Raw genomic sequence first — 17,366 nt, 5'->3', positions numbered from 1 at the left:
TTCGCCTTCACTCAGTGAAAAGCAGTATACAAAAATAAGTTGTACTGTATTGCACGCTTCAAAAAGACAATTACTCTTTTGACAAAGGAAGAGTAAGCAAATCCTACAAATGCTTTTGAACCCAGGACTTTGGAACAGTGAGGCAGCCACACTAATGACAAATCACAATACAACTCAAAATGAACTATGGATGGGGAGGAATTCTGATTTCAAGAATATGACATGAGACAGGGAGAAAATTTTGCATAACCGGCTTGTAACTGGAAGGCATACTGCAGCACAAGTTAAGTCATCTGTGACTTTAAATGAAAAATGATACCATTAATCTGAACTGAATTATGTATCAATGAAAAAACCTTAAGCACAGAATAAGTAACAAGTATAATTTATTGCTTATACAAACTGGAACATACGCAACAGGAAGAAAAATATTATAATGATGACAGCAACTGGAAGGTACATGATAGTGGAGCAAATATATCTTCATGCTGAAATCATTGTTCTCATTTTTAACGTTCTGTCATATCTCCTAACATGGATAATCTCATCTCTTTTATCTACCAGTGACAACAGGCCATATGTTATTTAGTCTATTGTAAATCTTAAATTGTGTTTTTTGCCCTCAGCAATATTTTCCCAAGTTGCTAGATCACAATCAGCCAGCCATGGCTCAGACTGGGTCCACACTGTCTGCAGGCTTTTATTAAAACAAATTTCTTAATCATAGATTAGTGGTTTTATTACCCGAGTTCCTTTGTAGAGTGACTTATTGTTTTCAAATTTCTGCAAGCTATTCTCCAGGTTTAAAACAAGATCCTGCAGATTATTCTTGTTTTTCTAACAAGCATGTCACATTAGGTGACTTTTCCAGAAGTATTCAGTTGCAGCCTTCATTTACAGTACATAAGACAGTCAGTGGCACACTCCCTTGAAGCCAGTCACAATATCCAGTGGCTCAATTCAACAAGTCCACAACTCACCCCATTTTGTCTTTAGTCAGTGGGTTTCGCTGATAACTGATGAATGCTAATCTGAAAGTATAACTCACACAAAGCAGCAACAAGGTATAGACAACACAAGTGTGTTCGAACTATAAACAGAAAGCTCATCTGTTTGATGTCTTGTGTTTTATGTAACATGATAGAATGGGAAAAAAAAAATTGGCCAACGTTTCAGTTGAACTCACCATGCCCATTAACGCTTTGTACAGTATCAGCTCTGTCAGGGAACACGTTACTGTCAGTCAGAAAAAGAGGCAAGCACAACTATTATGGAAGGTCAGCACACATTTGTTAAATTAGATGTGCCCAGCGGTTTTCATTCAAGTATTGACATGGGCTGGCAATGTGATCCGCTACTGTAGTCAGTAAGTCTGACATGCCCAATAAATAAAAGTCATGTAAAATGACATTGGCTTAAGGCATTTTCAACATCTGAGTTAAGTTCAACTTTAGATTAAAGAAGTGGATACATCTTTAGTGTTTTTGTTAAGATTTCTTGTATGGTGTTAGTAATCACCTAGCACTGTGCTTATTCAAACATATGCACTCTCACACTGACACAGGGCTAATTTAGAATTGCCATTTAACTAAACATGCACATCTTTCTAATGTGAGAGGAAAAGAAGAGTGTCTGGACAAAACCCCATGTAGACACAAGGAGAACATAGAAACTACAAATATGCATGGGATCTGAATTTAGGACAATGGAACCAATGAAACACAAATCTGTCTCTTGTAGACATCCACATGTACTTACCACTCTGCCAGTTTAAGAACCGGATTAGCTCAGATGCTTTATACAAGTATGTTTTAGAGATAATGTACAGAGCAATAACTGTCACAGTTATTTAACATTAATATGTAGCACAACAGGGAAAAACATACCTCAAATTTAGAACTGTGAATCAGAAGAGCCTGCAATAGTCCTGTATGACTGTCAAGCTGATTATATATATATGAAGTATGGACATTAACATCTTCTCAAAGTCATATCACTATTATCACCATCATTCCTATTTAGAGCTTTAAGAACCGAATACAATTACACGCATACTGTACATGTGGATATTTATTTTCTAGAAGGCGAAGGTTGCAAGATACCTTAAACTCCCACATGCGAAGTACTAGGAGAACCAGAGATTATAGCATCTAAAAATCTGGATACAAAAGAGCTACTGGTGGACTTCTCGCATTCCAAGGAGTCTCTGAGACCAGTCACCATTCAGGAGGAGGATGTGGAAGTGGTTCAGAGCTACATGTACCTGGGGGTTCACATAATCAACAAACTGGACTGGTCTGACAACACAATTTCCCTGTACAAGAAATGCCAGAGGAAACTATTGTTCCTAAGGAGGCTGACATCTTTTGATATATGCAGTAAGCTGCTCGAAATGTTCTATCAGTCCATAGCAGCCAGTGCATTGTTCTAACGCTGTGATCTCTTGGGGAAGCAACTTGAGCTCAGAAGAAGCACAATGTGTGAACAAATCCTGGACCTGCTGGACGCTGTTGTGGAAAAGAGGATAGTGGCAAAATTGGATGCCATCATGAAGAATTCCCTCCATCCCCCCCAGGAGGCGCTTTCTTGGAGCACTTTTAGCCACAGGCTTATTCCACCAGAGTCTTTTCTGCCCACTGCTATCAGGCAATATACATTTATTGATTGGATGTATTATTTGTCATGCGAGTCTGCATCCTTGTTTTTAGTCTGCTGTATACATCTGAATTTCCCCATTGGATTAATAAAGTTTATCTAAGGTAATATGAGGATGCACTTAAAAGATTTTCCTTAATAATGTTTGAAGCATACAGTATGTTTAAAGCTATGCACTATAAACTGTAGCAAATTTATTGTAAGATTGCTACAACGTCATAATAATTGTAATGATTCTTTATCTTACTATGTCAATTACAGAGTTGTATGTAATCACCATTTTGATCAATAAAATGCATACCACATTCTCTGACAATTACTTTACACAGAAACAGCTGTGCCAAGTAAATGTACCATCCTTACAGTAATAGACAAATAGAAAGAAAAAGGCTATCTGATGGAAAGAAATAAATTGCACAGTGACCAGTTTGTTCAGCTTGCAAAAAATGCGTAAGCACTTTGCCTTTAACAATTTCCTTACAATGCACATGTTACAGATCAATAAAGTCAACAGTGTAAGAACTTAACATTTGTCTGTTGCACTGAGTGGGTGGGCCAAACAGATCCTGCCATTAATACTGCATAATTTTCACCTATGATATGTTTACATGGATGAGGACAACTTCATAATCTCCTATCAGTGTCTACGTTTAAATACACCACCCAGCACACACTGTAATGTATTATTAATGGGGCAGGTCTTGGAGGATTATGCTCTTCTGGGATCCATTTTGCATTTTTTCTTTGTAATCAAATTTATATTACTACAATCGAAGAATAAACAGCAATAGTATACCTGCATAAGAAACAGCAAAATCATACAACACCTGGCACCCAATTCTCCTTCTCCTCTGCCCCCAAGTTCTGTGCCATACCACCTTCTGACAGCTTAGCTTTCTGTAACATCTGGCTGAGCTATGAATCACACTATTAAAAGCCTGAGTCATGTGATCAGGACGTTACAAAACAGAGGGGAAAAAAAATGGTTAAAAGAAGCTGTGAAGGGTAGGGTTAAGCAGTGTTAGGCGTCATCTACAACTCATTTCTGTATTTAACAATAATTTGATACACTAACTAAAGGAAGCATGTGACAGTGGGTCGCCTGACAGTCTTGCTTTTCAAACAGATGTCATGTTATCCTTCTGCTCTCAACCTTAATGTGGCAGAGATGAAGGAGGGATTGCTCTAAGGATTCAAGAAGGCATTCCTGAATCCAGAAGTTAATGTTGCTGTATTCCCAGAAGTAGCATCTGACTGGGAGTTACAGGCTCCTTCTGGACAGTTTAGAGCTGACCTGGGAGTAAGTATTGAAATAGTTGTTCTCATTTTTACATGAAATAATTTATTTGTAAAATTAACAGTAAAAAGTACACTGAAAATCAGATTCAGGATTTCAATCATGTAATTAAATTAACTTTCAAACAAAATATAAGGAAGCATTTTTGTTATGACTCCTTCAGATGCTATGTATATTAGTTAATTACGTTAGCAATATTACTGTGTATTTGGCTAACCCATTTATCCCAGGTGACTTACAAGATACAGATACAGTACAACTGATTATCAACAAATAATTTTTTTAATATTTTCAGCACAGGCTGGTTCATTGCCACACAGTGAGGCAGATTTGGGAACTGATCCTGCAATCATACTATATACCTAAATGTTCAGGTTGGTATCTTTGTTATTCTCTGCAACCAAGCATGCACAAATCCACTATGCCTGGAAGCCTTCTTTGTGGTAAAATCAAACCCAAATTAAATCCATACTGTAACCAGATAACTACACAGACAAGAATAGAGCCAGCAAACGTCTTAACCCTTGTCCAATAAATATACCTCTACATGCTGATGACTGCTTAAAATAACAGATACATAACAGAGAACCAGTTGATAATGCATTGGATAAGCTGCACACAAATATTTTTTACAATCACTCTTGGAATATATCTGGCCTATGTATTCCTGAATTTGGAATACAAATGCCCTCTTTTGTAAAAATACAATGACAGTGGCTTAAAGGGCATATTTCTATATACAACGGGAAAAGGATTTCCATTACAAAATGAAAGAATCAATTAAAAAAATGAATAGGCAGCCCCTGTGAGTGGCGTATGAAAGACAGAAACAAAATGACTGTATTTGTTAGCATTGGTAGCATGCAGCAGATGGCTTCCAAACGAACATGAGTGTTATTTTAGACACCTCCCATACAAACACCTGCCAAAAGTTTTACTGTTAGGTAACACACAGAAATACTCAATTTGTACATTAAAATGTATACACATGCATCAGTTTAGAATGTTTTTAATTTGAAAATTCAGCTCCTGGAACTTAGATTCTATTTCTTAGCATGTACAAAGTATGCAGTTTCATATTATGTCTGTGTCTATGTGAGATTTCTCTGGTTTGCTTCAACATCTTAAATATATGCACATTAGATCAAGGTGGGGCCTTGGGCTCAAAACATACCCAATGTAGGTTTCAGCATACCTTTGTGCTTCAATGTGCCAAATTAGGGACTGGCACACTGTACAATGTATGCTCCTGCCTTATGAATGATGCTTCCTGAAATCCCACTGCTGACACTGTCTAACCATAAGCAAGTCATTTCACCTGCCTGTGTTCCAGCTGGAAAAAAAATTAAATGTAACCAGTTGTATCTCAAATGTTTTAAGTTGCCTTGGATAAAGGCATCAGCCAAATAAGTAAATGCAATGTAAAATATATTCTGGTGATGCAGTGAAAGAGGCAGGTTGTGATAAAACACTGATAAATGCATTTCAACCGTGTTTTTTTTAGTTTATATACCTTTATATACCTTTATATAGTTTATATAACCTTCTTTCTAAGGTTTCAAAGTAGTTAAGGTCTGGCATCCAAAAATACACCCTACTTTATTTCAGTTGCCTTTTACTGATAAGAATATTATCATTATAGTTTATCATTTTAAAAATCATCAGAAACTAAATGCAGTTGAACAGGTAATATAGAAGAAAGGACAAAACAATCAGAAGCATAGCAGTAAAAATCTTTGATTAGTCTGTCAATATCATGTGTCACACAAAAATCAGCTGTAAGCTTAAAACATGGATTCTTAAACAATTTTAAGGAACATTGAAAAGTTTTAATTATCCCATCCAGAGTCACACCAGATCCAGCAAGCATACAACACTAGGCAGTAACAATCACTGGACAGGGCGCCAGTTCATTGATACCACTGTGCCACCATGCCCCCACATGTATAATTATTAAGAGTATACATTATTTAAATAAAGTTAACAATTTATATGTAAAATGTAGTATACATACTTTAATGTATTTCATCATAAAAATGATATCAAGTATATGTCCTAGTATTCTAAGGCTGGGTTTATACTTCACGTGACGCATGCTGCAGCAGACACTCCTGCTACACAAGCGTTTTACTATTAATACTTGCGCACATACTTTACGTAAATCTGGAAGAATCCACCAGGTGGCAGTGCGATATATTATCACGGTAAGAACTGGTTCGGCTTCACTGTGTTGTGAATTGCCTGGAACACCCATTAAATTCCGATGACACCTTGCCGCAATATCTCTGAAAAGGATGTTTAATGATTAAATCTATCAATCCAGGGATGTGCCCATTCCAGCTAGTATTGGACACTAGGGAGAAACAATCCATAGACAGGGCATCAGCTCATCGCAAGGTGAATACAAGCACTCGCATACACTAGCGTCATTTTAGTGTCACCAAATCTGCATATCTTTTGAAGGAAACCGGAGCATACTGTGGAAACCCACCAGGAAAACATGCAAACTCCAAGCAGGGAATACTAGTGACATGACTCCCTGCGAGACAGCAGTGCTACCGCTCCGCCACCGTGTCAAACCCATGTGTGTAACAATTAGCAGTTTTCATTATTTAAACAAAATTAACGATTTATCTGTAAAATATAACATACATACTTTAATGCATTTCATTATGAAAGTGATATCAAGTATAAATCTAAGGATTCTAAATGTTCAGAGAGTTGGAAATTCATACATTTAATGTGTTCTGTGTGGTGATCTATTGCTGTTTGCCACTGCTGTCAGGTCAAAAGGAAGTCCCAGAAGCTCAAAGCGATTAAAAACTGGGATGACGTTTACGACGGTCTGCTTTAATGATAAAGTAAACTACGTGGTTAAAGTGGACATTTAGAGATTAACGCCAAAATTTCCACTTTAATCACAAAATACAACTTTTCACCATGTGCTTAATTTTTTTTCTCTGTGGCTGTACATTATGTTGCTGTTGTGAAGTTGCAAAAAAAAAAAAAAAAAAAAGACGGCACAAAAGATGGTATGTGAGACTTTTAAAATGTACCATGTCATTACGATGGGGAATATGCAACGCTTAAATATAAAAGCACCACAAATGCATCTGTATGTCAGCATTTTGCTTCACCACATCGAATCATTCATGAAACATCGAAGCATGCACATCAATCCCGTAGATAGTAAACAGAGAATCTGACGTTACATTCCAACTTTTATCACAGTTTTTGCTGGTACTGCAACTCGCGCACGTTAATTTCTGAGGACCTGCTCAGAGGACGCGTCAAATGAACACTGGAAAAGTGTGGCAGCCATGATGCGTGCACGTATGCGTTCTGAGTGTGAAGTATAAACGAGCCCTAACAGTGCACAGCTCTAAGAGGATAACTCTTGGAAATCTAAGTCGATTTAGAAGCCAGTCATCATCATCTGTAAACACATGCTCTCTTCTATTGAATTGAAATGAATTTCTTTACTGTTATTGTATGGTACAATGAGATTCAATATGCAACTCCTCCATAAACAAATTTCCCAATAAAATGATAAATAATAATAATAAAATAAAAAACAATGAAAAATGTACACTATGAAAGCATAAGTACAATATACATGTACATATAGTGCATATGGTTCATAAAGTGGCTCAGGCTGTGCAATATCACGGTTGTAGTGCAAGAGTCTTCTTCTTTTTCTTCTTTCAGCTGCTCCTGTTAGGGGTTGCCACCGCAGATTATCCTCTTCCATACTGTCCTGTCTTCTGCATCTTGCTCTGTCACACCCATCACCTGCATGTCCTCTCTCACCACATGCATGAACTTGCTCTTAGGCCTTCCTCCTTTTCTCTTGCCTGGCAGTTCCATCTTTAACATTTTTCTCCCAATATACCCAGCATCTCTCCACTGCACATGTCCAAACCAATGCAATCTCGTCTCTCTGACTTTGCCTCCCAACCTGAGCCGACCCTCTAATGTACTAATTTCTAATCCTGCCCATCCTCGTCACACCCAGTGCAAACCTTAACATCTTTAATTCTGCCACCTCCAGCTCTGTCTCCTGTTTTCTGGTCAGGTTGTAGTGCAAGAGTATAGTGTGGTAATTGTAAATATAAATACAAACAGTTTTACTAGGAGCACTTGATAAACTGATTTGAGTGCATTTATAGCTCTTAGGATGAAACTGTTTCTGAGCCTTTGAAGCATTTGCCAGATAGGAGAAGTTCAAATAGACGGTGGCATTGGTGAGTGGAATCCATGCGGATGCTGGTAGCTTTCCTGGGGCAGCGTGTGCTATAAATGTCTCCTCCAGGGCTGGAAACCATTTTTCTATAATCCTCTGAGCTCTCAACACTACCCTGCTGTAGGGCTTTCCGATCACCTGTATTGCAACTGTGATACCACAAACAGATACAGATGGGTTAAAATAATCTCAGTTGTGCACTGAGAGTAACAACGCTAAAGCAGCTATGGTGTTTAGAATAGTTTGGCCATTCCATGCACCATTATACTGTTACAGAAAGAGTACAATCATGTGCCTTAAATTTGGAAACAAAATGCAAATTAATTTCAGTGTATCTGATAAAGCCCGTGTCATGGATGTGAATCTAAAAAAGAAAGGGATCACACAGAAATAGCAGTACTGCTTTGACGCTGGGTGCCACCTGTTGCAAAACCAAACAGAAAAGTTTAGTTTTTATACATCTTGAAGTAAGCATAGAAATGGGCATATGCAACATTTTCCTGCTTATGCACCATTTATACATGAGGCCTCCTGTTTTCTCCTTTAAGAATGGCTTCCCTTACTACCACTCGCCCAGTCAAACCTGCAGCACAAACTGAGACTTGTTTTTTTCGACCACTGTTAAGCTGTGCTTGAAGCTGTTATGCTGTGTGACGCCTATCACGCAAGCTGCTGGCCCTGAGATCTTGTTTTCTGATTAGGCTGTGACTTTGGGTCTGCCAGATCTCGTCCTATCAGAGTTTCTTCCAATTTCCAATTGCTTTTGGGCTGTGCAGAACACACTCACTGACACTTTGATTTTGTTTTGCAATTTCTCTGAATGAAAGGCCTACACTTCAAAGAGTAATAATGATTTGTCTCATTTTATTTGATAGTTTCTGTTTTCTTGCCATTATCACTGAAATTTACAACTTTCTATAAGGTAATATGCCTCAATTGCCATGACCAGTACACTCTGTGACTGACATATGACCAATTACATGACTCCAAATGCAGCTGTAAGTCTGTGCGTGACTCTGTATGTGTATATTTATTTATTTATTTTTTTATTTTATATATAAACCTACCAGACTTGTTTTCTGCTTTGCACCAGATACTGCTGGGATAGCCTCCCAAATGGATTACGCATGTTTTCTGGAAGATATATGGACAGATATTGCTTAGAATGTATGTACATATATCATTTTGAAAAGAAAACATGGTAAAATTTTAACTTTGCATTTGTCACTGCACTTTGTGAAAATGACCCATGGTTGTTCTTCAGAGTAATGAAAGATTCAACAAGTTGGTGCATGATTAAGAATTGAGGAAATATTATGGAAAACTATGATTTTTCAGTTCCAAAACTTAATCAATTTTAATTTACAACTGACTTATTGAAAAAAATAATAACTTACTTTTTAAAAATGTAGTAAATATGTGCCTGTTTTAATTGACCTTAGACTTGGCAGACAGACAAACTGAATAATAAAAAATTTGAAAATCCTGCAAAAATTAAAAACAAAAAAGGGAACATAATGATTTGTATTTTAACCACAACCTTTTGATTTGTTTGCGTGTCAATTAAACTGTTTTCCTAGGCCTCCAGTTACTGGCACTTATTATAAACTGTAGCTATGGCAAATCATCCAGTTGACTGATGACCTGGCTGAGGTTATCTAGTCAGGGACAGACATGGTAAAAATGTAAAAATGTATATGTCAATTGAGACACCCTGAAACAACATACCGATGGCACATTGTGTACTAAAGGATTTATGTTGCTCACCATGCAAGTTACATTTAGAGCACATGCAGAGGATTACAGGTTTTTATGCTTATGAATTTGAGATAGATATATAAAAGGACATGGTGGCAAAAAACTAAAGGTAAAGTGTAATTACACAATGTTCTATTTTATGGTTTACAGTACCTGAGTCACTGATCAGTGTAATTAATCCTTTTGAAATAGTATGGCCAATTGTTACTTTTCTTCAAAAGTCACTTGATAAATGGAAGTGCAAATCCTTCACTGTTTCATTGCAGCAAGAACTATTCGCTTCATACTGCTGACTTAACATAAAAAGAAATTGATGAAGTGATCCAAACACCTGGCAGCAAGTCTGTTAACACTGACATTTTATTTGTCTTGCAAGGACAACCAAATATGGGTAATTTAATAGACTTTGTAGCAGCCAATTCAAGATTCATCGATTTTCATTTATGATTTGTAGACAGTAAGCGCAAACTCAGCAACTGTTAGTAATTTCACAGAAACTTGGTAAGGAAAAGATGCGATTTCAGAAATAAATACATATTTGAAAATTTATGGACAATTTACCAAAATTAATGCAATGGAAGAATTGTAAAAAGATATCAGGAGTATAGTGTGATAAAATAATTAAGGTGGGGGTTAAACGTAAGGATTTTAAGATAGTGGTAAGACCAGAATGGTGTATAGAGCTGAGACATGAGCAGTAAAGGAAGCACAGCAGAAGAAGTTAGGTATGGCAGGAATGATAATGTTTCCATGGATTTGAGGAGTTAGAAAAAGGGACAGAATAAGAAATGAGACAAACAGAGGTACAACAAAAGTGGGAGAGAGCAAACATTCACCAAAAAACCTGCAAGCTGGTATTAACAGAGACATTTGTATGCACTTGTTCAAATACAAAAGTCATCTCACGTCCTCATTGTTGATTTGCGGATTTGTTGCATAAGACAAAATGTCAGTTAATCAAATATATCCAAATCCGACTCTTTCTCATTGTTTTTTTTTCTCTCTTTCTTTTACTAAAGCTAACAAGGCAATTAAGTGTCAGAGAGCATCTGGAATGTCACATGTAGCCTAAGTAACGGTAAATTACTTCCACTTCTTAAATCTGATGTGATGAAGTACCTCTCACCTTATATAATTAGCACTGCAAGGGAAGTGTAATTCAGATGTACTGGAAAAAAGTATCTTTCCATAGTAAAAGGGAAAACAAGCAAAAAAATTAAGGGAGTTTGATTATGAGTTAGCTAATTTAAGATGCAGTTCCACTATTATAGAAAATGTCAAACTTAAAATGATCACAAGTGAGATACCACATTTTGTGACGTTTCCTTTTGTGTTTTCTTGGGTATTTCTTTTTCTACCACATCCTGAAGACAGAGGTTAAGTTATTGGGTTTGAGTTTGTATAGATGTGTAAGTAAATGCATTCACTTGTGCCCTGTTCAGTGTTGGTTCTTAACTGATGTTGTCAGCGGGCTCTAGCACACGGGTAGGCAAAGTCAGTCCTGGAGGGCCATAGTGGCTGCAGGTTTTTGTTCCAACCCAGTTGCTTAATTAAAAAACAATCCTTGTCAATTATTTAATTTCATGGCTTGCTAGTGCTTTAACTCTGCCATGCCAGGTCATTTCCATATTCTAGATTTTTTTTTCCTTTCTAAGGATATCATCCAAATGATCTGAAGTCTAAAACAGTGCTTCACTTTTTTCTGTTCACTTTCCTTCCAAGTATTTAATTAAACCCAACAGTGCATGATAAATCCTCACATGTGTAAATGGTAACAAGCTAAATGGAGAAATGCTGGTATCTTTTGTCATTTGCATCTTATTGCTAATAAGGAGCAATTAAAAACCAAGACTACAGCTGTTTAAGACTAAAATAAGCAATAAGGGTCCAAAATCTTAACAAGCAAGACATCTAAAGTGAATCAGAAGTGTTACTTGAGCAATAAGTGCTTCTTATTAATCAAATGGGCTGGAACAAAAACCTGCAGCCACTGCGGCCCACCAGGACTGAATCTGCCCACCCCTGCTCTAGCATCTCACATCCCAGTATTCAAATAACAGGTTTGTATAACAAATGAATGAACAAATTATAGAAGTCTTTCGTCTTTCCTCCTTCGATTTAGTAGATGCCATATGTCATGTTATAAGCTTAACAAGTTCAACTTTTTTTGGAAATAAACTTTGTTAGCAGTGGTAGCGATTATTTGGCATGAATATTTTGTGTATTTCATATAGTCCGGCCATCCCATCTGGACTTTAAGATTAAAACTGCACACTGGACAGCTTATTGAATAAATCCTAAAGGAAATAATCCCTTGCACTGTAAAAATCATGCAAAGCTGGCTACAGCATGGTAAGATTTAAAGAACTCAGCAAGCAAATGTTACACATAAAATGGTCAAAAAGTCTTAAATAATTCATTACACCAGCAGACAACGTAAAGAGAAAAGTATGATCTGAAACAGAAGGCCACTTGTTTGGGCGGAGTGCTGGGAAAACAGCACTGACGTGAGGAATGGTTTCTTTACACAATCGGATAGTGAAAGTCAAGCCATGCAGACTCGGGGTCTGGGGGTGGATGCAAATGACATGCTGCAGATCCAAATACCTCTGAGGTCAATATTCTCTCCTTTGGAGCCCTTTAGCAGAAAATCTGTGTCACAAGAACAGCAGCTCCCTTATAAAAAATGGGCTATCATATTTCTAATCCTGCAAGAGGGATTACTAATTTGGCTAAAATATACTCTGCAGGTTTTACTGTTTTCTATGTAATGTACAAAACTCAGTCTTCATCCTGTTGGTTAATAACTAACTCTATTGTGATTACTAGTGAATGTAAAATTTGAATGTTAAAAAGACGTGAAGCTGAATCTGGAACAATATTTTCTTGTGCTATATTTTCAAACTATTTTTCTTTTTAAACTCAAGATTTAAAACCAGTTTTTAAATAATTCATCATAAGCAAATACATAACTGCAGACAGATCAGAATCTGAAATAGTGTGTGTCTGTGAGTTTTCACTATGAAGAATGCATGGATAAAACATTGTTACAGCTTGTTAAATTGTGCAGGCTGATCACTGTCTGGGGAAAAATAAAGATCTATCCCTCTAAAGGGAACATGACAAACTGCAACATATTACCCAGCACAAACCTCACTAATGTAATCTGATGAATTTTAAGTAGGAAGTATTAATATATGGTGTCCTCAATTAGTTCTGGGTCAGTGAAGGCATATTTGCATTTTTTTTTTTACTCTATAAATAAGTAATGCAGATTTAAGATGAAGAGATAAGCATGAAGGAGAATTACAGAATTTTGCTTTTTATTTCTGTACTTTAATGCTCTTAAATGTTTCAATATTTTAAAATAATACCACTCTCTATTTACCCTGCCCTAATATCATAACACATGAGCAGAAGTAATTTACAGTAGTATAAACCATTAGAATTTAGGTTTGATCTTTTGTACCCTGCCAGTGACCTAATGCTATAATCAGTCTCGGTCGGTTCTTTTGATAAGTTTTGGCAAGCTTTTGTTGCATGCACGCACACAGAAGCAAACACTCATACTTTTTTAGATGCTGTTTATACTGGAGAGGACTTTACCTTCCTTGTCAGGATATGAATACACTGTAAAAGGGGTCAAGGCATGGAATGCAATTGAAACAATAGTGCATGACACAAATCAGGGCATCAGACGCCTAGGTGTCGGGTACTGTCATTGTAAATGACATGGGCCACCATCAATGGGGAGCATTATTCCCCAATATTGTGTTTGGAGTATGGGAGCAACTGAATGTACTAATGTAAGTTTAGGATATAAGGAGAGAACAGGAAGCATTTCTGAACTTTCCCATACCATAAATACATATTGCCCTGCTCCTTAGTATGATGGCCAAGTATCTGAAGGGTGGTTTAGCCCTTTACTAGAAGGCTGAGGCCCCAGAAATGCAACCACATTATGGCCTCTGGGGGAATTCACTCAGTGGCACAAACTTAAAATGCCCTCTTGGCCATTAGTTATACCCGTGATCAGGGGCACCATAGTGGTGGGAGAATTAGGATTCCAAGGGGCCAGTGACTGACAGGGGCCTTACAAAAATTTGGAAGATAATGTTTCAGTCTTTATTAGCCAATAATTGAAAATACATTTAAAAGAATAACTTTTGCCAGAATACGTTAGTTTCCAAACAAGTAGTGCTGGGCGGTATGAACAAAATTCTATATCATGGTATTTTTTAAAACTATACCGGTTTCATGGTATTCAATGGTATTTTTTTCCCATGCATGAGTGGATGTTAACCACATTTTCCACTGCAATTACTGCAGTAGACTGGCTAAGAATAACCTATTCCACTGTCATGAGAATTGTACATTGTACAAAAAAACATTTAAATGTGCACACAAGTACTAATACAAGTTTACAGGGCCCCATGAAGTAATAGTTTTCAAGGGGGTGGCACCAATGAAGAGAAGGAATCACATTGCATGACAGTTGCAGTCAAAATATAGAACCTTTTTATTGAACAAATTTTGCAAACAACTTAAACTATAATTTTGACAACACATTTTCAACCATCCAAAGAGGCATTTACACTTAGTAAAATATCCACAGGTGCTTGTCAAAAGTTGTATTGCACTGAACATGTCTCTATTATAAAAAGAAATCCTGTCCTGGAAAGCAAATGCAAGGCTACGATACGGGATCTTCTCAGAAGACATTTAAAAGACCCGCGAGACCAAAGAGACTTGCCATGGTGCATCTTGCGGGGACCGTAAACATGAGACATTGTGCCAAGAGATTGACCCAGGACAGTCTCGCGATGACGTAGAACATGAGATTCTTGCAAGACACGCCCTACTTACAATCTATCAAACAGGACAAGGGGGCAGCAAAACATTCAGTCTTGTGAAGGATTTGAGCACACACAGATTCAGGGTTCTCAGCGCATATAAAGCGTATAAGGACAGTACGTTATAAATGAAATGTCGACATCTAAGCGAAGAAGAAAGCAGCGCGGAGAAAGGAGACTCAAAAGCGTTGAAGAGAAAAAAGAGCAAAAAAGAATAATCGAGGTGCAAATTCAGAAAATAAGGAAAGTAATTATCAGCCCGGAACAAGTGGAACTGAAAAAAAAGCACGTCCAATCCGGCTCAGAATTAAAAGACAGAGTAAAAGACAAAATAGAACTTCATAAAGACGTTTACAAACGTTGGCGCTAAACACATGCAGAGCAGGTTAGAGACTATGAAACCAGTGAAATTAGAAAGGCTCAAAAACAAAAAAAAAAAAAAACGTTAGCGCTATACACATGTGGAGAAAGTTAAAGGATATGAAAGTAGGAAAATCAGAAAATAAAAAAAAGAAAGTAAAGATCGCAGTAGCGCAAACAAACAAACTGCCTCATTTAACTAACAAACAAACTGCCTCATTTAACTATGTACCAGTCTAACTTTGGTTTTGCACAATAATCACTACACTATTGCACCTTAACACTTAATTCTACTTTATTCACATAATTTTACTTATTTATTATGTTCTACTATACTGTTATCTTTCAATCTATGACTTTTTGTTAATCTACTGTAACTGATATTCTTCTAACTTTGCAGTTTTTGATAAGCGGATCAGGATGCACTTCACTGCGTGTTGTCCTGTATAACTATGCATGTGACAAATAAAGAATCTTGAGAATTTCAAAAAAGGAGTTTACCGCATATTCATTTATTGGTTACTTTGTAAAAAAAAATTATTAACTGCTGATGATGTAGATCGTTTTGCCTGTGCTGAAATTCTAAACAGAGAAACCTATCCTGACCTCATTAAAAAGATTCAGCATACTGGGACTTGCAAGATACAAATATTGTTTTTACAGAAGTTCTGAAATAAAAGTGAAACTAATGAAATAGCAACAATTCAAAAGAAAAAAAAATCTTAAAAGTGTGTATGCGGAAAACCAAACACGGAGGTTGGCGAGCAAAGCGAGCAGGGGGCGAAGCCCCCTAGTCTTAGAAAAGGAATAAATAGTAAATATTTTTTGTAAACCAACTACACTTTCTGTTAATGTTAACAATCTCTGTCCACTGACACGTTAGCTATATGGATTGCTTTTTTTGTCGTAGGCAGTACCTCTAGCAAACACGTCTACAAGTAACGTCTAACTCGAGTGTCCTCTAGCTTTTTCAGTTTTACCTGAGGACATGGAGGGTGCCAATCTTAGTTCCATACATTCATGCTACTCCAAAGCATGTTTGCAGCTAAGGTGGTGCAGCAAATTGCTCGTGCTGACACTTCCGGCGACAACTTTAGCTCAACAGCATTTGTAGCAAATAGTTGTTTGGTCCACATCCGACCTTTTAAAACCAAAGTATCTCCAGACAACCTTTTTTCAGCAAAAGTTCTTCTGTGTCATCATGTTCAACTTTATTGTCTGCTACAGCTTCAGTTTCAGTTTCGGAATGTTCTCTGTCCATTTTCACCACTTAATACCTCCATTAACACATGTACTCCATTGCATGCATGTTTAGCGGTGTAGCAGTGAAAACGGTCCCCTCTTAAACAGTTTACCGCTGCACCACGTTCCGAACATTGTTTAGGCTATTTAAACAGGTGTTGCGGTAAAAAAAATTCATATCATAACAAAAATAAAAAACAGTTTTCGGTATGAACCGGTACACCTCCCAGCACTACAAACAAGTAATCCACACTCCAAGTACATTGGATTTATCTACCCTCTTTAACCCAGAATGGCCCAGGCCATTCCTCACAAACTTGAATTGGAGCGCCATTCCACACACCTGCAAGCCAACGTTAGATGTGTCTTCATTTTGCTTGATTGAAACGCTTAAGTCAAAAGAAAAGAATGGCAAGGAAAGCTTGAAAGAGAGAAGAGAGGGTGACAGTTGGTCACTCTATTTTTTCTCAAAGAAAGGTCAGTTTATTATTTAACATTAGTCCATACTGCTGCCTCGCAGTAAGGAGACCTGGGTTCGCTTCCCGGGTCCTCCCTGCGTGGAGTTTACATGTTCTCCCCTGCCTGCGTGTGTTTCCTCCGAGTGCTCTGATTTCCTCCAATAATGACAAAGACATGCAGGTTAGGTGCATTGGTGATCCTAAATTGTCCCTAGTATATGCTTGGTGTGTGGGTGTGTGTGTGTGCGCCCTGTGGTGGGCTGATGCCCTGCCCGGGGTTTGTTCCTGCCTTGCGCCCTGTGTTGGTTGAGAATGGTTCCAGCAGACCCCCGTGACCCTGTGTTAGGATATAGCAGGATACAGAGTAAAAGGAACTAATATCAAAGCCACTAGTTCATAATTCAGAGTGTCAATGACTGACTAATAAACCCAAAGAGTGACCTGCAGAATTATACTGCACTAATTTCTTACTCAGCAAGTGTTATTTTTATATCACCACC

At 37.4% G+C, this 17,366-nt stretch overlaps 1 protein-coding gene across 3 annotated transcripts in view; it reads right to left on the bottom strand.

Annotated features, from left to right (window-relative positions):
* Window positions 1–17,366, bottom strand: part of esyt2b (extended synaptotagmin-like protein 2b) — a 256,271-nt gene that overhangs the window by 183,657 nt on the left and 55,248 nt on the right. The window lies entirely within an intron of this gene.

This window comes from Erpetoichthys calabaricus, chromosome 6 (genome assembly GCF_900747795.2).
Source record: "Erpetoichthys calabaricus chromosome 6, fErpCal1.3, whole genome shotgun sequence".
Lineage (NCBI taxonomy): Eukaryota > Metazoa > Chordata > Cladistia > Polypteriformes > Polypteridae > Erpetoichthys > Erpetoichthys calabaricus.
The sequence above is the reverse complement of the archived record's forward strand: the minus strand, read 5'-3'. Positions and strand labels throughout refer to the sequence as shown.